This window comes from Argopecten irradians, chromosome 5, assembly GCF_041381155.1.
Source record: "Argopecten irradians isolate NY chromosome 5, Ai_NY, whole genome shotgun sequence".
Lineage (NCBI taxonomy): Eukaryota > Metazoa > Mollusca > Bivalvia > Pectinida > Pectinidae > Argopecten > Argopecten irradians.
The window spans coordinates 32,877,056-32,898,300 of record NC_091138.1 but is presented as its reverse complement, the minus strand read 5'-3'; the positions used below and the strand labels follow the sequence as shown (position 1 = coordinate 32,898,300).

The window sequence follows — 21,245 nt, the reverse complement described above, 5'->3', positions numbered from 1 at the left end:
CAATGTAGATCTTCTTACAGCAGACAGAAATCACCCTTTCATAAACATAATAAATTGCTTTCACCTCACCAATGTAATAGACAGACCGACTAGAATAGAGCGCACGTGCGGCACACTCCTTGACGTTATTCTTCTATCTGACACGTGTAATCACACCTTCGCGGACACTTATGGATATAGATCGTGATATCTCCGATCATCAGCCGACTTGTGTAGGATTGACTGTAGGCAAAACGATTACTAAAAATTATCAGCGTAAAATCTGGTGTTATAATCATGCAAATTTTGATCTTTTTAACAATAAACTAGAGACGACTGGACCTAACTTTTTTTTCTACAACAGCTAATGTAGATTACATGTGTCAGTATTTTTTCAGATAAATATTGAGGTATAGCGGACACATGTATTAGATCCAAAATTGTAACAATTAGGCTAAATGGTAAACCATGGTTTGATTCGGACATGAGACGAGAAATTAGGAAACGAGAAAGACTGCTTCATAAATATAAATCTAATTGCATTCCGTTGAATTTAAATAATAACTTCGAAAATAACGCAATAAAGTTAACAATCAAAAGAAAAAGAAAAAACGAATAGTTTTATGCGGACATTAATGGTCTTCTGGATAACTTTAGTAATTGAAATCCTAGAAATTTTTGGAAACTTATCCACAGGCTTATAAAAATTCTGATGTATCTAACTGTAATCCTCCTCTGCGGAGCACGACTGGAGTTATTGAAATTGACGACTACACAAAGGCAAAATATCCACTATTGATGACAGGGGGGCGGAAGTTCCCATTGCTGAACCTAGAACTGACTCTATAATCTCTGTCGTACCAGTTACCGTAAATGACATTATTAACATCCTTAAATCATTAAAATGTGGGAGGACACGATTCAATTAGTCACATTACGCTAAAAACACGACTGCAAATGCAGTAGCCTATCCTCTATATATTATCTTTCAGGTCTCATTGAAGACTGCATTGTTTCCAACAAAATGATAACGTGCATTAGTTATGCCAATATTCAAAAAAGGTCACAAACAAGATCCTTCAAACTATAGACCCATTTCATTATCATGTACCATTGGTAAAGTGTTTGAGAGACTAGTTGCAAATTATTTACATAATTATTTATTAGATAACTTGCTAATTTATAAACATCACTTTGGTTTTCTACCTGGTCATTCTACTGCTCATCAACTTATAAAATATTTTCAAAATATATGAGATAATTTGGAAAAAAAAGACAACCAACCTGTTTAGTGTTTTGTGATATTTCTAAGACGTCCGACAGAGTGTGGCACAGGGGGTCGGAAACAAAATTGACTAGCTATAGTATATTGGGGAAATTATTGATATGGTTAACTGATTATGTTAAGAATAGGTCGCAACAACTATTTCTGGGGAATGCTAAATCAAATGTTAAAATTACGAAGGGTTGGGTGCTTCAGGGGTCTGTCCTAGGTCCCCTTTTATTTATCCTTTATATTAACGATATTACTGATAATTTAGGCAGTCTATCTAAGCTTTTCGCTGATGACACTTCTCTTCTATGTACGGATAAATCCCAACAAGTAATAGAACGAAAAATAGATAATGATCTCTCGAATATCCATCTGGTCACGCGTCGAGCGTTTATCCCTATAAGGTTGGCCCTGGTTCTGTCCCCTCACCGAGACACACTGTAGTCTATAAAGCGGTAATTTCTGCTCCTCTTTCCTAACGTTCAGCATAAAAGAAGTGATACGACTGATTTGCCGGTGTCAGTATAATGTGACCGGGTATGCTTGTTTGGTGTCTTTGCCGGTATATCTCAGTAAGCAAAATGGTTTGGCTGAAGGAGAGACTGGAAGCGGGTCCGGAACCGTTTCCCTAATGTAAAGTGGAAACCCTTTTATAACTTTAAACGCTGAAAAGCGCTCACAGTCAAACACTGCACGGATATGCTGCATCCTCTCAATGATTTCAGACGCAAACGCGCAGTACATTGCATATAGGCGAGGGTGTCGTTAAATGACCTAGGCTGTTAATAGGACGTTAAACGTAAATTTCGTTAACGTCTTTCTAAACTACACCTCCCATGCATGGTCAATTTTACATTATGTGCAGCTGAAATTACATTGTCATAGCCTTTGGACATACCTATGTTTTAGTTAAATATTTCTAGTGTCTATCGCGTTATCTGTGCCGCCCCTGACCTTTTTGTCGGCGTGTCTTGCCAAAGCATGATATATGACGCGCATGTTTTAAAGGGACAATTCAGTCCAAGAGAACATTAAAATTTGTACATATATCGGAAAAAAACCCAGCTCTAATGGAAATTGGATCAGTCGGTTTTACTGTGATATGCCAGAAAAGCCCATGGTGGTGAAATGCGTGTGAAATGTTCAAACTCGCTCGCTGTCGGCCATTACACATTGTGGTCGAACATCTTGTATGCCGAAATCTGTCCCTTGCTCGTAGAGTAATGCTACTTTTGTCTAGAACTGCTCAAATCGCTCTGACAGTATTGTGTTTACCTTATTAGGTTAATTGTCTTGCCTAAAAAATCATTTTATCACCTTCACAATGGTTATGTAGTTCATTTGTTTAACATGCGTGACATGCTGTACCTGCTTAATCGTATTGATCAACGATTTGTAATTACAACGGTATCAATTAAAATACTAAACAATGACGTGGAATTTGTCAATATTTTATGTTATGTTTCACAATTTATGCCATATTTTGCTTCTTGGCTATGTAAAAATATTAGCCTGAGTGAATTGTTCTGCCAGTTTTTTCAACAATTTGTGTTTCTTTGACAGCCGCCACGCAAGGGACGTTTAATTTCTATGGAAATCTTTATTTGGATCTTAAACCCCTTATTTCTGGGAAAGGGATGCCAATGAGTCCATCGCCTTGGACTCTGGAATGACCATTACCCCCACAACGGACAAACATGTAGGGCAATTTACGTGGACGCACTGTTACGTCACGGCGCGCGATACCCTTCGTCATGCTACATAGTCCATATGCAGTCCTTAGTTCCTAAACTACGGAGCCTTCCGTCCGCATCGCAGCATCCCTTCCTTAGCACGTGGGTTGATAGATTTCCTATTGCCCAGAGTTCACAGCTCACATCTAACAATATATTAGGGAAACGGTTCCGGACCCGCTTTCAGTCTCTCCTCCAGCCAAATCGGATTCAGTACTACGCTACAAAAAGACAAATAACACAGGACAGTTCCAAGATTTTTGAGCAGGGTTTAACGGGACGCCAGATGAATGAGGACTTAAGCAATGCTACCCAGCCGACTATCGACAACATTATGTAACGATTTTATGACAATTGTAAGAAATATTCTATACATGTTCTCCATAGCAACGCGGCAATTTACTAGTACTTTAAATTCCAGCGAATGCCCGAGTTTTCAACAATGATCCGGAGAGTGAGTGACCGCATTACCAACGGAGATACGAACCTTACTAAAAGTAAGTTCTTCTGTATGACATATATTCTGTACTGGTAATAATGTGTTTCTATTGCAAAGTTCGTTGGTTGGTTGGTTAGTTGGTTGGTTGGGTTGGTTGGTTGGTTGGTTGGTTGGTTGGTTGGTTGGTTGGTTGGTTGGTTGGTTGGTTGGTTGGTTGGTTGGTTGGTTGGGTTGGTTGGTTGGTTGGTTGGTTGGTTGGTTGGTTGGTTGGTTGGTTGGTTGGTTGGTTGGTTGGTTGGTTGGTTGGTTGGTTGGTTGGGTTGGTTGGTTGGTTGGTTTGGTGGTTGGTTGGTTATTGGTTGGTTGGTTGGTTGGTTGGTTGGTTGGTTGGTTGGTTGGTTGGTTGGTTGGTTGGTTGGTTGGTTAGTTGGTTGGTTGGTTGGTTGGTTGATCGTGCTGAACGTCATATTAACAGCTTGTGTCATTTAGGACAGCTTCCCATGGCGCGGTACGTGTGCTTTAGAGAGACTTCGGTATAATCGTGGTGTGTCTCTTTGCTATAGTGTGGCTCTTGTCAGTTTTATAATGCCATCTCGACACCAGACAAAGATTATTACGAGTGTTAATCAGGAGCAGAAACAACCATTCTTATAGAGTAAGGTGCGCCATGGCCAGGGGACTTCCTCACATGGGAGATCGCTCGCCCAACTGAAGGCCAAAAGTAAGAGGAGACTTCGGAAAGAATAAAGACTGTCAGGAAGAAACTGAAATTTAATATCTCAAATTGAGTCGCATTTTAAAAGCATGCAGTGGGGCAGCAGGTACAATTCTAACGTCCTACTTGTAGAGTAACTATTGCAAACTGCTCATATATTGCATTTACTTTTCCTTTAATTGATTTTTTTATTTTGATTTAAACATATATTATTGTCAAATGTGCAATGTGATTGGCACAAGTTGTATAACTTATGTAAAGCCCGTTCCCAAAAAATTCAAACAGACAAGATGGCATTTACAATATAAGAAATACAAAATATATAAAGTTGTATTTCAGCGAGGGAGAGAGTGAGGGAATAGAGAGATGGGGGAGGGAGAGGGAGAGAGCTATTTTATAACCAGTATGCTCTTCAAGGTGATAATTTCACCTCCCAATATATTTTTATTTTAAAATCTATCCCTCCAATAAAGACGACAGAAGTTCTAAACCACTTTTCATAACCTTCAACTTATCAATATTCATATCATCCTTTCTTTCGTTTGACTTTCTCCTGATCACTCTAGGCTTCCTTTTAATATACGTTTCTCTTTTGTCGTCAGGATCGGAGGGTTATACAAATATAATTTACGTGTAAATACAAAACCAGTAAGATGTTGGGAGTAAAATAGATAGGGGAAGATATGATAATAATAGAAGGACGAAGTGCAAATCTATGAGTAACTTTGATATATTGCTGATTGTGCATGAAGATTAATTCATTTTAATGAATTTCATCTTCCTGACGTCTCTCTTGATACCGCCTTACTGTTAAGTAGATTTTGTGTGCTTTCCCCAGGCAGAGACATGCCTTAGTCTATAAAAACGGTAGTATATATCACAGGGACCTGGCACGAAAATTTTAACCAACCGTATACATATATATATTATAGTACTATAATAATATTATTTATATATGTATAACTGTTGGTTAAAAATTTTCGTGCCAGGTCCCTGTGGCATATATATCCTTTTAACGTTCAGCATTAACGGAATTTGACGCCTGGTTGGTCCGTTGTCAGTATAATGTGGCCGGATGAGGCGTGCTGTGTGTGATGTCTATGGTAGTAGGCTTCAGTAAGATAAAAGGGTCAAATGCTTCATTAATTGCAAGGATATGCAACATGAATGTAACACTGTCTCCTAAAACACATAATAGTGTCCATTTTAAGAACCGTCCACTTATCAAAAGTCATTGGATACCATATTGATCGTCATGCAGGTTGACGGTCGTCCTAAATCAACCCTATAGGCTGTTAATATAACGTCTTTACAAGGAACATAGTCATTCAGAATCCCCCCGGCCAATGGAGATATCAAAGCTGAAGTTTCGTTTGATTGTGCAGAACCACTAATGCGGTAATTGTGTATGAAAAAAAACAGTATGCAAATGAAGTATTCTTAATTAAAGAATGCTTTGTAATGAGATAAGATTGCATCTTGTAGATGGAAAATCGACACAAATGGCCGATAGGAGATGGGGGCCCCGGCAAACAAGGGGATTTATTGCAAGTAGACGCGGAAGGCTGCAATTGTTTAAATCAGGTAAAACGTACAGCCTTGACATTTATATTAGACTATATACAAGTACACAAGATGGGTGGAGTTTTGTAAAGGTAACATTTACATTTTGATTTACCATGATATAATTTCAGCAATGTTTCCATGGTAACGGAGAAAAGTGCAAAAAATGAAAACCTAAAAATAGCACAAGGTACTACTGTGAGACCATAAACAGAAAGTGCCTATGGAAGTTTTTCCTGTGGAAATATCTCTGCTGGTTTTTAAGTTATGCTCAGGAAATGATAGCCTGCTACAAAAATGAAATGATATTTTCAGCACAGAGTCAGCAATGTTTCTATCGGAAATGAGCCTGCTACAAAAATATGATATTTTCAGCAATGTTTCTATGGTTACAGAAATAAGCACAAAATTTGAAAACCTAAAAATAGCAAATGTTTCCATGGGATAACGCAGGAATGTCAAAGGCCTGCAAATAAATAGAACCCAGCAATTTTTTTTTATCTGAAAAACCTTATAACAATAAGAAAAATTTCAACTACTAGCAGACATAATTAAACAAGGTGGTCTATTTTTAAGTTTTCATGAAATATCTCACTGGTGGGTTTAGAGTTGTGCTCCGAAACGATCTCTTGTTCCACATAAAAAATCTGCCATTTTGGCTGCAATACATTTCCATGGTTACAGAACACAACCAGTACAAAAAGTGAAATACAGTTAAAATAGCAAAAGGCAACTATCTAGACCATAAGATAGATCAATGTGTCTATGGAAGTTTCGTGAAAATATCTACAATTTCTGAGTTTTTGAGGATATGACTCCGGAAACGAACCTGTACAAAAAAATTTTGTAATTTTCCCCGGTATACCTATTACTACTTTAAATTTGTGGAAAAACACTAAAATGTGTATGCATTTTATTCTTATAATACTAATAATAGTCTTTAAAAGTAGAATACAATTATCTAAACTAATGTATTTCTATATAGTTGAATCATTTTTGTTTGTTTGGTTGTTTGTTTTAATTCAACGGCCCATCGACAGCCAATGTGATTAAGGACTAAACGAACATTAGCATTGGTACAACTTTTAAAACAAAACATAGTGCGATCTAAAATACTTTTATGGTTTGGTAGGCCTCTTACATTGTATCTATTTAAGAGATCATGTGTCCGTTTGTTAAGAATTACAACAAGTACACCAAGGTCATTAAGTGTTAAAAAAGGCGGCTTGGCATTGTTTTACAGGCTGTAATACTACAAGGCTTGGTTTGATTTCATACTCTTTATCGTAATGTCAACGACCAAGGTCATTTAAGAAGGAACAGTCGGGCAAGGATGGCTAAAGTCGGTAAAAATGGTGTGAATGTATCCAGTATAATTTCTTATGAAATGGAAAAATAAAAATCTCTCGTCAAAATCTGTCTGCGTACGAAGAAATTAATTTAAAGTATGGGAATTCTAAAACGTTCTCCCGGCACACTATATGTCCGTGGTTACATTTCCACACAGCCTCGCTTTCAATGCTTTCAACTTTTCTTTACTTTAATGGTCAGAACTGGGAAACTAAGCAGAACTTGACAGTCGTATTAATATGCGAGAACTTTTGGAAGGCCAATGAACGCATTTAGACTGGTTTTCTTTGCCCGACTATTCACATTTAAGGAGGGCCTCTCCAATTGGAATGTCTTGTGTGTGGTGAATGTGAGTGTTTTGGGTACGTTCGGGTTATGCCTCCTTGAAATAGTGGTATTCTTGGCAATTCTGTAGTGTTATTTGTAATTCACTAAACGATTATGCCCAAGACAGAGGACATCACATCCTACCCTATCCTATCATACTTTTATTGGGCAAACCAGTCACGGTGACACATTTATGCTGACCCCATGTGGGAGTAGAAACTACCAATTTTATACTATGGTGTGTCTGGTCCTGGGGACAGAACCCAGAGCCTACTTCACAGGACCGAACGTTCAAACCTGCTCTGCATGAAACCTAATTACTTTCTAAAACAAAAGAAAGCCTTTACATTACATTGTAAAAAATGCTCCACCGCTGACAAATGGTATTTTTTTCAGTATCAAAAACAGGAGCAGGCGATTTAGTACTTCTCTTCAGTTACAAAAGTTACTTACTTTACACCAATACCGCCATTGAAAAGAATGAGCTTCTTATTTTATTTAAAGTTAAAAATACAAAAAAAATAATTAATTGCATTCCGAAAAAAAAAAAATCCGTGGCACTATATCCTACATGGAATGAAGTACTGATTACCCATGCACCAAGGGCAAAATAAATTATTTTATGTTATTTTTTGTGTCAATTAGACATATATATACATGATTAAACACCAATTATTGTTAAAATGGTGAATATCATTTATGCTGTGTCGGCGGTGGAGCATCTTTAAATGAAGAACAAATTTAGTTAGAAAAATATCTTTCTCTTAAAATGAGATCATTGTGAGTGACATCGAATTTTAGGCCACTTTTGCTATTATCCTGATACCGTCGCTTCAGTTACAGAAGCTTCTTAGCTGATATCGGCGTTTTCCTTTAGTCCTCTTATGACGCTGAGTAAGAATGGGAAGTTAAACCAATCAAACCTAAACACGTCCTCCAATTAGTTATGTTATTTCGATTTTTGCATGTATTTATCTCTTACTTTACTGATGTCACCTCAATGACAATGTCTCTTACGTCATTGCTGTTACATTCATTGTCGCTGATGTCAGTGATGTTACATCGCTGACATTGTCGCGTGAATCACATTTTGCTTTATTAATGTTAGTTAATAAGATTTCCCAATTTGAGGTAAGAAATAAAAAAATTTAAATCTGAAAATTGTTAAATTATAACAGCCTTAAAAGTTTTCCAATGTGTGATTAAGAAGGATGAGAGAGTCAATATGCTATGTTGGATGGATCTCCTGTGTGAGGACAATCAATCTGGAAGAATCATTAAAATTTACTGTTGAACTTGAAAAAACAGCATATATAGTAACTTAACATTCTTCAGCGTTTGGTCATTACCAATTTACCATAATCTATTGCGTATTCCCAGCTGACGTCATGACTATTTACCAATACAGCTTGGTATGTTCAAGTCCTCGGATTGGTGTTCCTTCTTTACAGAAGAAGATGCTGAGTTGATCGAATAAGAACACGACCTATACGTACGTACATTCATTGCTCAGGGTAGAGTATAGCCGGTTATTTTCGTGGGAGGATTTTCGCGATTTCACGGGACATCAATAGGATCGGGGAAATTTGATTCGAGCAATAATAAGAAATAGTTGACTTTTTTATGCCCTAAAAGTCAGGTCGCGAAAATTTAAAACCACTAAATTTATTTTTTCTCATTTTTACTTATAACCACGAACATTTTTATCCGCTTAAATAACCGGGTATACGATGTAATTTTATACCTATATCCACAATAGTTTAGGTTCTGACTTAAAAATAATACATGTGTGTACAAGAGGCCTAGAGGGCCTGTATCGCTCCTCTGGTTTGTAATGCCAAGTTATGTTCTGAATACAGGTTAACTTTATTTCTTTTCTGAAAGAAGATAAATATTTATTTCTAATTTCCCTACTTGATCCCACTCATTTTGCTTCAGGGGGTCAGAGCCAAAATGTATACAAACCTGTTTCCCTTCCCCTTAGGATGTTTCTGACCAAATTTGGTTACGATCCATGCAGAACTTTATGACTAGTAGTGATTTAAAGGATTTACCTCTAATTCATATATTGGGTCTCGCCCTTCCTTTCCCCTAGAGGTCAGAACTAAAATTTATACAAGCTCTGTTCTCCTTCCCAAAGGATATTTCTGACCAAATTTGGTTACAATCCATGCATAACTCGATGACTAGTAGCGATTTAAAGGATTTACCTCTTTTCCCTGTTCCCTATTTGCCCTGCGCCTCTTGTCCCCAGAGGGTCAAAGCCAAAATTCATACAAACTATGTTCCCCTTCCCCAGAGGTTTCATGCGTGGATCTCTTTCGGTTGTACAACTTGAAACGCATTTAAAACTTACTTGAATTATGACGAAAGAGTATGGAAATCAATATTGCATTTTAATCAAAGACGATTGTTGTGATGGTAATGTACTTTAAAATCAGAATTTCTAATACGTCATTTGCGTCAACCAGATGTTAGCATTTCATTGGATATTTGTTGTCATTGAATACAGGTACACGTAAGTTCTACAATTATATGTTGTTGGGTTTTTTTTACAATTATATGTTGTTGGGTTTTTTTTACATCTTTTGTTCAAGAAACAAAAACAACGCTCAAAAGGGGTGGGAGAAATGGGAAAGAAACATTTCAGGTATAGCTTGATCTGAACTGGACTGGTGTACATATACATGTATATTCCTGCTGCTGAAAAAAGCATTATTTTTCAAGATATACCCCAAATGAACACAATTGAAATGTTCTCCATTGATTTCAGAACTACTAGAGAAAAGCCTACGGCCACGCCATCAATTATGAGATAACGTGTTCTATGTTTGTTGATGTTTTCGGGAACATGGATAAGGCCATTGAGGCAGAACGCAATGGACACAGGTTAGTCGTGTGTACGTGGATAGACGCAAAAGAAAAGTGCGTTCATTAAATCATAATTATTAGTACTGTAGTTGGTCACATGCGTACACTAAATGTCTGTGTTCCATCACGTTACAGTAGAGCCGTCTCAACAATAGCCATTTTAATCAGAATTTGTGCGTCTCGTGATTGTCATGGGATACACACAGAAGATTGCAATCGTTTCTCCAGCCAGACCTTTATCTCATTGCTCTACTAAAAAGTTAAGGTTTATCCCTGTCAGTCATACAAATTTTGCCAATTGATGTCCTCGGCCGCATGTTACAATGATAAAGCACTATGGAATGTCCAAGAGTTCTTCTATACAAGAGGACACAACACGAATATACCGCAGTCTCCCCAAAACCTCACACACACAAGACACCACACCCATGAGAGGCCGTACTTAAATGACCCTGGCTGTTAATCGGATGTAAGTATAATAAACCAAACCAAATTATCTAAACATATATCATGTTATTTTCCTGTATTTATAGGTATACGCTGGGGACGTTAAGATTTGGACACGCTGAGACCCTGCTGCCCATCTTCAGTGCCCTCTCACTCTTCCACGACGCCACTCCTCTTCTGGCAAGCAACTACAACTTGCACTGTAACAGGACGTTCAGGACCAGTAAGATATCGCCATTTTCTGGTAACATCTACCCAGTCCTATACAAGTGCGGGGATGGCCTCGGTGATATCTATGTGAAGATGTTCGTTAACGAGGCAGAGACATATGTGAAGACTTTACCAGCATGTGGTAACAAACTGTGTCCGTACAATCAACTGAAGAGTGTGTATGCTAACGCGATAAACAACTGTAGGTTTGACGCTTTATGTCACAACGTCCACTCTCCTGTGGTGGGGTAATGATCTCATTTCTGGGTTAACTTTATGGGATTCTACTTAATAAAGTACTTATTAGAAACGTTGTATATTGTTCGTCTGTTGTTCGTCGTAATATAGGTCGTATTACATATTACAGTGTTGTCTCCCCTTGCGGGTAGGTATTGATTGTGACGTCATGTGTTTCAGAGGGTAACGTCATACTTTTCAGAGAAAACGACGTAAGTGGAGCTCACAAAATAATGACGTCACAATGGATACCTTCCCGAATGGGAGGTTTCTCTGTAATATACAAAGACGGAATAAAAGAGATGTCAGTATATTTTGAGAATGATTTCCGGTTTGCGAAACTGCTAAACCATCCTATACCGAACCGAATGTAGATGCCGCTACCACAACAGAAATTAAAATAGAATTAATAGTCCCAGACAAAAAGCAAAACATGCAAGTGAAATATACAATATACTGTTTATATTTTAGTTGCCCATATTCACGGGGTAAATATGCAGTAAAATTTGTAAAAAAGTAAAAAAAAAAATGAATGGAGAAAATGGGAAAAACTAATCAAGTTATAATTGCACTTTGTCACACATTACTTCATAAAACCTTTTAAATCCATATTTATTATCATTTATTTATATTTTTAACCAGTGCACTCGCACCCTCAGTCCCCAATCTCCCTCTTCCCCGCACATAGCCGAAATTGGTTTTTTATTATTATCATACGGTATTCAATTGATCATATTGTTCCTCCGTCTCTTTCCTACCTAGACCCTTTTCAACTTTTCTAATCAAGTTATAATTGCACTTTGTCACACATTACTTCATAAAACCTTTTAAATCCATATTTATTATCATTTATTTATATTTTTAACCAGTGCACTCGCACCCTCAGTCCCCAATCTCCCTCTTCCCCACACATAGCCGAAATCGGTTTTTTATTATTATCATACGGTATTCAATTGATCATATTGTTCCTCCGTCTCTTTCCTACCTAGACCCTTTAACTTTTCTTCATATTTCTTTTTCTTTCTTTCTAACTCTGTCGCTCTTTTTTTCTTGTCTTGTCCTGTCTTTGATATTTTTTCCTTTAAAATATTCAGTACAATATGATGTTTTGTTCTCATCTCCAAACTCCAAATTTGTGTTATTTTCCTCCTTATGTACTACTAGGCAAAAGAAAAGTTTTATTTTTAATTGTTATGTATGTGTGTTGATGTATATGCATGTGTTAAATATAGGAGGGATTTTTGACAGTATGTATGTATGTGTTTGTGAGTCTATTGAGTGTATTTGTATATTGTACTTAATGAAAATCATGAATAAAAAGATAATTATAAAAAAAATATGCGGTTTCATCGAAATTCGCAAAATTAAAACTACTCGAAAAAATTTATATCGTGGTTTCACATATTATAGCCTATCGTAAGAACGACGCTTTCGTAGCCTACTAAGATAATTCGCGAAAATAAGCCCCTGCGAATATATATCAAACAGTAAATCGAGAAATAAAAATTATACAGCATTGTTAAATTAGCTTATTCATCCTCTGGTATACTCTGTCTGAAAGACGACGAGGCACTCTCTTTGAATCTACTGTCCAGGTGCAGAGTATCTCGAAAGGAAAAAAAATATTATTTGGTGTTACTATGTGCCCAATGTGCTTCATTCAATTTTCATAACTAGGGTATTCATAGGAGAAGATCCAGGATGAAGAAAGACGCTTTGTGTAATGACTTCGTTTTGCTCTCGGCATGTATATACATGTAGCAATTATAAATTATATCACGCAAATATGGCATATATAAAAGTATTTCAATTATCAAAAATGCGCCTAGACATTTAGGAACACTGGTTTAGAGAGAAAAAAAAATCAACGGCTGTGTGTCATACATATAATTTTGAAAAGTTCAAAATAATGAATTTAAAATTGTCTTTATTGGTATCAATTGAAACCCCTCCATATATGCCATGTTTGTTTGAGAAAATTTACAACCGTTATGACAAGGTCAAAAAGGGCTCAATGTGTAAGTAAAATCGGGTCAAACGAACGTTGATAATACATTGTACCTGCAATATGAGGCATGGTTATTTTCTGACAGAAATATTTTACGAACCAAGTAGATTTTTTTCCTGAAAAGTGCATTTTGCGCATATAAATGTCAAAATGTACAAGCTACACAGCAAATTACGAGACAACGGTAATACCTAATGTTAGCTATTCATGAGTAGGCGTGTAAGATGTATCACAGTTTTGATCTACTTACATGTCGTGATGTTCAAGTGCACATAAAAAGTGATAAATAGGAATGCAAGTACCGTTAGTTTAAACGGGGGATAATTCCTTAACGGAAATTACTCTTGTCAGAACATTAATTTTACTTACCCCACAAGCCGACGTTACTATTAATAGAACTGCTGTTTCAAGTGTGAGCTACTTAAGAGATGAAGGCTCAAACATCACATGACTGTTTGAATAGTTAAACTCTTAAATTTGAAACCCTTGACTTCGTTTTCAGCTAAAAAATCTTTTTACTTCAGAAGTTTCTGTTATCTAATCCATTTCCACTAATGAATACCAAAAGATGAAATAAATGTCTTGTAACCCCCGATAAGTATGATAGATATCTTATAACTTCTTCACACTATGACAATACATTAGCGATTGTTCCTATTAACCTGGACATTGATATCAGCCATTTTCATGGAATTCCTTGCACGTGTCACTAGAAACTTCATTCCATGATCTCGCATACATACGTCTGTTGCTAGGGAGTTTATAGTAACTAATGCGATACATAATTGTACACCAACAAATAGTATTGATGACATAACTTATAGAAACCATGAAGCGAGTAATATAAGAGTCTGGCCCTGCAGGTAGGGTGTTAGAATTGTAACTGCTGTACCTATTGCATGATCGTGAAAGGCGACTAAATTTAGGATATTGTCTTTTCTCTTCATCTACTGACTTTCTTCTTTCTAACACCGCCTCACTTGTTGCCTTCAGCTGGTTTTGTCCCCTAGCCGCAACACACCATAGTCTTTAAAAGTGGTAAGTTCCGCTCCTGATCAGCGTTCAGCATAAAGGATGATAAGAAGGATAGATAACAAAGAATCAAATTGGAAATAAATCGTGTTCAAGATTAAAAGGAACGGTAAGTGATCTTGAGACATCGAAAAGTAATAATTAAGTTGTCAAAATGGTTTAAATATTATATGCCAAACATTTTTTTTCAATTATCAAGAACTATATTCATTAAATACGAGTGGTCTGTCAATATATTATATGTAATAAGGACATAATTGATATAGACCATGAAAGGTATGTCCTATCCTTGTGTAAATCATGTCAAACCTGTCTATTAAGATTGCAGAAAGGACTGAGTAGTCATGTGATCATTTTACACCGGCCATTTTGTATTGAAATTGGCAATTTTGGACCCAAAAGACTATTCTATTAAGAAGGTAACTTTAAAACAGAAGTGATAAATAAGACAGGTTTTATTGTGCCAATTACATTTGTACGTTGACATGAAATTAAAATTAAAATCCTATTTATGTTTGAAGGTATATGACATTTTGGAGAATAAGATGATGAGAAAATGTAATAGGCTGAAGACGTCTTTCAGCAATGCACGCCTTAAACAACGTTTCCCAGGAGTTCCAAATTAACATCTGAAATAAAGAGCATATCGTGTAGCAGGTGCGTTTTGTAACTTTTTCTTCTTGATCTAACATGTTGATGGAATAATATATCAAATAATCGCATGCCTTGTCAGTGTTTAATCACGAATGTTACGGTATTTCTCATCTTCAAATCAGGCGTGAATTTCCATTTTTTTCAGGAACTGAAGGTGTCCATCATCAATGGATTTCTCTCATTCTACGGTACACGCGTGTAACCGATTATTATCTTTGTCTCAGCCGAATATCAAAGATGACTTACTAGTTGGATATTAGGACTGATCACGTAATCATATCCCTTCTCTCCGAGTAACAATGGAGTCGTGTCAAAACCACACGTGTTGATGGCGACACGACACAAAGCCTAGAAAGTAATTACAACGTCACACTCATGCTCATGACAGGCCAAACATCTGAATGTCGGCAGCACATGGCATATCCATTTGACCGAGACCGAGAAGAATTCTAATGAATCATAATTCAGATGTTTACATATTAGTGTTACAATATGGGTTGTACTGTATATGTACAAGAACTCAAGCAAGGTTCGTATTTAAAATACTGTTAACGTAATATGCGAAAGGCAGAAAATTTATTTCTGCTTAAGTACACCATGTATTGTTTGCATGCTTGCGAAGCATATCCTTAAAAAGAAAATACCTAATTAAAGACATGGTTTTCAATTGGATTTAATGGTTGGTATTTAGAAGAAAAAAATCACCTTTAACGTAGCTTTCACACGCCAGCAAAGTTAAATAAAGCAGATCCCTTCGGCAAAGTCTAAATTATAATCTGCAAGACAGATCGGGCGTTACCTAACAGTATGTAAGAAAATTGCAACAAGGTTAGAATGTCGAATTTAATTTCTTATTATTTTGAGATAGAAAGTAAGATGATATTGATGTTTACTGATATGTCTTATACTTCGTTATCACCCATCTGACTCCTTAGAAACCGTGCAGAGTCCTTTGTATAACACTGCTGGAGAACCAAGGTTTCCAAATCTCTTAGATATCGCGCAGGCAATGCATTTCTTCAGGTTTACTTCTATACGAATATATCTTTATATATGTTGGAGGCAGATGACGCTTACCATTGAAGAACATTTTGCACGTTTCATGTTTTAAATAAAATAAAATCAATTTAATTAAATTTGGGACGAGGTCTTCTTATTAAGTCGGTATGTATTCTTATCGACTGCACAACATTTTATGTATAATTATATATAAGCAGATATGATAACCTATATATATCCTTCGTGCCAAGCGATATAATCTTATCTCTTTATCTTATTTATACGGTGTTCCATCCCATGCTTATATATAATTCATATTCCGTTTTAAAAGAAAACGCTCTGTGTTATTAAGTTTGTTTTTTCCATTATACGTATATAGTTTCCATTTCGTCCAAAAGAGTTTCGAAATATGGACCTTGTCAATACATGTCGCCGTGAGATACAGATGTACCGAACGATTTATGTCAAGGCTTGTTCATCCGTCATCATTAGTAAATTCCTGGGAGGATAAATGAGTATCTGGAGGCGGCACTATTGATTCCGGAACTATATAAAGCCAGCTAATCACGTGTCCATAAACGCGCCTTTAACTGTACATGCATAACGTGGAAGCAGACAATAATATGATCATGAAAACCGGAAGCACAGAAATATGTCATGCGCATTAGATCGGTCGTTATGCATTGCGGCGATATTGCAAATAAACTAATATGCGGAATGCAAAGTATTTTTAAAATAAAAAAAATGAATTCTACACTAATAGTTAACCATAAATAGAAAAGCCATTTATTTCATATTTTTATAGTTATTATTTTGAAAAAAAAAGAAATCCAACGAAGAATATATTAAATAACATTTATAGGTCTACAATATATAGTCAATACTATTGCTTATTTATTGCAATGGACTTCACATGTTTGAAATGAAGATAGCGTTGTGCAATGTCCCTTGAAGTGTTTCTCTTACGATGAAATGGAGAGGGGTCATTCACATGTGAAAGTGATTTACTAAAACCTTTATTGCCTGGTTGAGAGGGCACTATTGTCTCATAGTATTGTTTCGTGATGAGAGCCGAAGGCAATGACACTACATGTATCTCATCCCTCGACATGAGGCAACAGTGCCCTCTAAACTAGGCCATAATAGATAAGTTGTATATTAGTTCGGATGTGATACATATGCATGTCATAAAACAAGATTATTTTCTGTAATTCTATTGCAATATTAGGCAACAGTGCCCTCTCAACCAGGCCATAATAGATAAATTGTATATTAATTCGGATGTGGTATATATGCATGTCATAAAACAAGAATATTTTCGCATGTGAATATTTTCGTTATGTCTGCTTTTTAACATTTCACGATGTTGAATTACTTCTTTGCCCTATATTGACTACTTTAAATAAATCGTATCCAACAGACACATGTCTATAAGAATCCATCGTTATATGGAAAACATTATTTTATATATAAATATTATTATGTTATTTACATGTCAAGATTTGCACTTGTTGATAAGTTTACAGAATGTATTTATAGGGATATGATGAATCCAGCGAACTAATTCAGTTTTCCAGTACAATGTAGTTCACATTGCACAACATCGTTTTAAAGGTATAATAGTATATACATTTTATAATCAAAATGTTGTTCGGAAGCACAGTCATGGCTTTATTATCATATGCTGAAAGAACCCGTATCTTTTATTTAAATAAATGAAATATATTTGTATTTGAATAGTGTAGGGATAGAAAATTTCGCAATTGAACAATTTCGCGACTTTCCATTGGAATTTACTCGCGATGGTTTATTTTCACGAATCATCTTTGTGGTTTTTGAAAGCGCCATTTATGTGACAGAATTTGATTTGTAAAACGATAACTTTTGCTAAGTATTAAATTGCAGATAGTGAAAATTGTGGAAAATAAATACTGCATTTTGGAAAAAGGGCAAGGGCAGCGGGAGTTAGGTTGGTTTGAAGGGAATAGTTATTATTTAAATGTATATTTATTTGATTATTGTAAATTAAACGTAATTATAAAAAAGAAGTTTTTCTCTAATTTTTTATGAACAATATGCGTAAATAGGATCGTAGCAGACATTTTAAAATTAAAAAAATACCAAAATGTCCCGTAGTGATGAACCGAAATGGAATAAGAAGACAAGTGTATAAATGATTAATCTGCTTTAAATTGGTACGAGACTGTTTGACAGATTTGGAGCGCGTTATACAGTCAGCAATTGGTCTGAACCTGCAACGCATATACGTCATAAGGAACAGCGAACATCGTTACTTATATATGTTTTATTTGACAGGCGAATGGATGGGTAGGGACTAGATCATATAGATATTCTCACCGGGACGTGAGGATTTCTTTCCCACAGGTTAACCAGACATCTTCAGACGTAACCATGGAGGATATAATTGATTATGGAACTTATTCGGATGATTTAGCAACGTGTTGACAAATTAAAGATAAACTACTAAGTCAATGTATAGTTAATTTTCATGTCAAGGCCAGCGAACACAAACAAACAATCGTTTATTCCAATTTGTTGAACGTGTCTTGTGACTTCAATTGATAATTGTTTGGTTTGTGCCAGCTGTTCTGAATTTTTTGTGTCAGTTATTGAATATGTCTAGCATGTTATGTAAAGCGATACTTCTTAAGTTGAATGTTGCCAATTGGTTTCAAGAACAACTTATTATTAATAAAATGAAACACATGTAAACAAGAAATGTCATCGACATACAGGTAAAACAACAATACCACAGTTCAGGATTAGACTCAAATTTGATAATATACGATTGAAAGTAATGTAATGATATATATCTGCAAAACAATATAACGATGTTGAATTAGACGCTTCAACAATCTGGCGGATTAGACACTACATTAGTATGACAATGGATGCCTGACTGCTACAGCAATATGACAACGAAGGACTGGGCGCTACAAATAGACTTACAAAATGTATAGTGCGACGTAGACGGCTTGAGGGTTTGATGTAGAATTGAACAATAAAACGATGTGGAATTGGACGCTGTAATATGACAACGCTTCAACAACATGACGATTTACGATCTGCCGCTTCATCAACATGACAATTTAGGATTGGACGCTACAATAATAGGGCGATTTACGATCTGACGCTTCATCAATATGACAATGTAGGATTGGACGCTTCAACAACATGACGATTTACGATCTGACGCTTCATCAAATGAATTAGATAAGAAGTAGGATTGGACGCTTCAATAACATGACGATTTACGATCTGACGCTTCATCAACATGACAATTTAGGATTGGACGCTACAATAATAGGGCGATGTAGCATTGAACGCTATTTCAACGACGCTACATTATTGTATATTAACAACGAAGGATTTGTCGCTACAGCATTGAGCGATGTAGAATAGGACGCTAATGCAGTATGACGATGTATAATTAAATGTTACATTAATCTCACGATGAAGTAAAGTATGGACAGTTTGACGTCTTGGGAAGATGTTTATAACAGAAAGACATATAGAATGGTATTGTTTGGCTCTATATTCCCATTATAGATGATTTACTCCTAATAACCTTCAAATTTAGATATTCTGACGCCATATAGAAATTGGATAATCAATTTCAAAACACAAAAATGAGAATAACAATTTTGTATTTCTACTCAACGAATCATTGTTCGTGGAAGGGAGGTGTAAATTTAGATCTTTCCACGTGTAAACGCACAAATAAATCAATGATACCGGAGATATGTTAACTGAACATTATAATAAACCAGGAGAGTGTTATTAGTTTAATTCCAAAAACGTTCTAATATCACGTAATATTAGCTGGTTTTCTGTCATAACCTAATAATTACATTGTAACAATCAAAATTTGAGAAAAATTTATAAAAACTTCCAACGCTCACTTGTAATTACGTTAAGGACAGACAGTGTAATTTCACTTAGAAAAACAACGAGATTTTAAAATATGACAACATCCTATATCAACTGCTTCTTTTAAATTTCATATATATGTGGGCACTATTTGAGGATATTTTGAAAGAAGCATGCCAAGCACAGGAGACAATATGCATATACAATGTATAAGCTTTTACCTTAGAGATGTTCCAAGGGAGAAAAATATGTTTGCTGAGGCAGCTCTTCAACATCCACCAGATAGAGTAGATTCAGAACTAAAACACAGACGGGATCGAGCATCCATTCGGTCCAATAATTATATTATTTGACTAGTATTTTAACCTTTTGTCTTCGGATTCTGATGCTCAGCTCGTAATCGAGTTGCTTAGGTATTCCAAGATATACGGAGGACCAAATCTATTTTGCAAGTATTAAATTTCAAGATTTTCGTTTCAACACACAAGTTTGCGAAGATTAAAATCGCAGATTCAGAAATTGAATGGATATTCCCATCAATAAATATGATCAAATCGGATATTCCGGGGTATGAACTTATAAATCTTGTCTGATACTTAATGTATTGTTTCACTCCTGATACTCCGATTTTCCTCCATCTGCATTTCCTTTGATTATAGCGACTGAACGATATCTGCTTTCGTATTGATATTGGCAGACGCTGGAATATTGAGATGAAGGAAGCTTAAATACTTCATAAAGAGGGTTTTAACACCCCATCCCATCCCCGGCAATAAAATAAAATATAAAAACAAGAATCCAGTTATCTTATGTCGGCATCTCCAGTTATAAGTCATGGAGATAAGCCGAAAACTGTACAATATTAGGGAGAGATAATTGTATCAAGGCCGTCAGGGCCGAGATCTGTTTCACCCCCACATATTGTACAGTTTGAGGCTTATCCCTTATTTAAAACATGGTCTTTTTGTGAATAAAGTACACTTTTATTTCTAATATAAGCTAGTTTTAAATAGAACGCGACTAGCGTTTGTATTAATGCTATCCTATTTACCATGATGTGTAGGACTGTGTAGGACTTGCCCTACAATGACATCTAGTGGTGACATCTTAAACCATTTCATTCATAAACTTCCATTCACAAAATCCTTATTTATTGAATAATATTCCTTTAGGCCAATCAAAATGTTGCATTCCCTTAACTGCAGTATGCAGTCATGGGAAGCTTGCCTTATGATTGGTGGAATTCACACAGCCTCTGTAGAATATACACACTCATACTCCCTAACTGTGTCTACATGTGTATACATGAACATACAATCTACATCTGGTGGTGACTCCTCTGTCCAACTTACACAAACTGTTAATAATAATACAAATTGGAATTACTATATATAAGACTTATAGACCTCAGAGTTAAAAAGTAAACAGTTCAGAGCTACTTTCTGTGTACATTATAATAATGCTTTAAATGATTATTGATAAGGCTGCCCTCATGTGTGCATGGTTTTACCTACATA

The 21,245-nt window shown here is 35.9% G+C and overlaps 1 pseudogene; it reads left to right on the top strand.

The window, feature by feature from the left end:
• Nucleotides 1–1,833: 1,833 nt before the first annotated feature.
• On the top strand, nt 1,834–11,159 carry LOC138324384 (multiple inositol polyphosphate phosphatase 1-like; annotated as a pseudogene).
• Nucleotides 11,160–21,245: the final 10,086 nt, after the last annotated feature.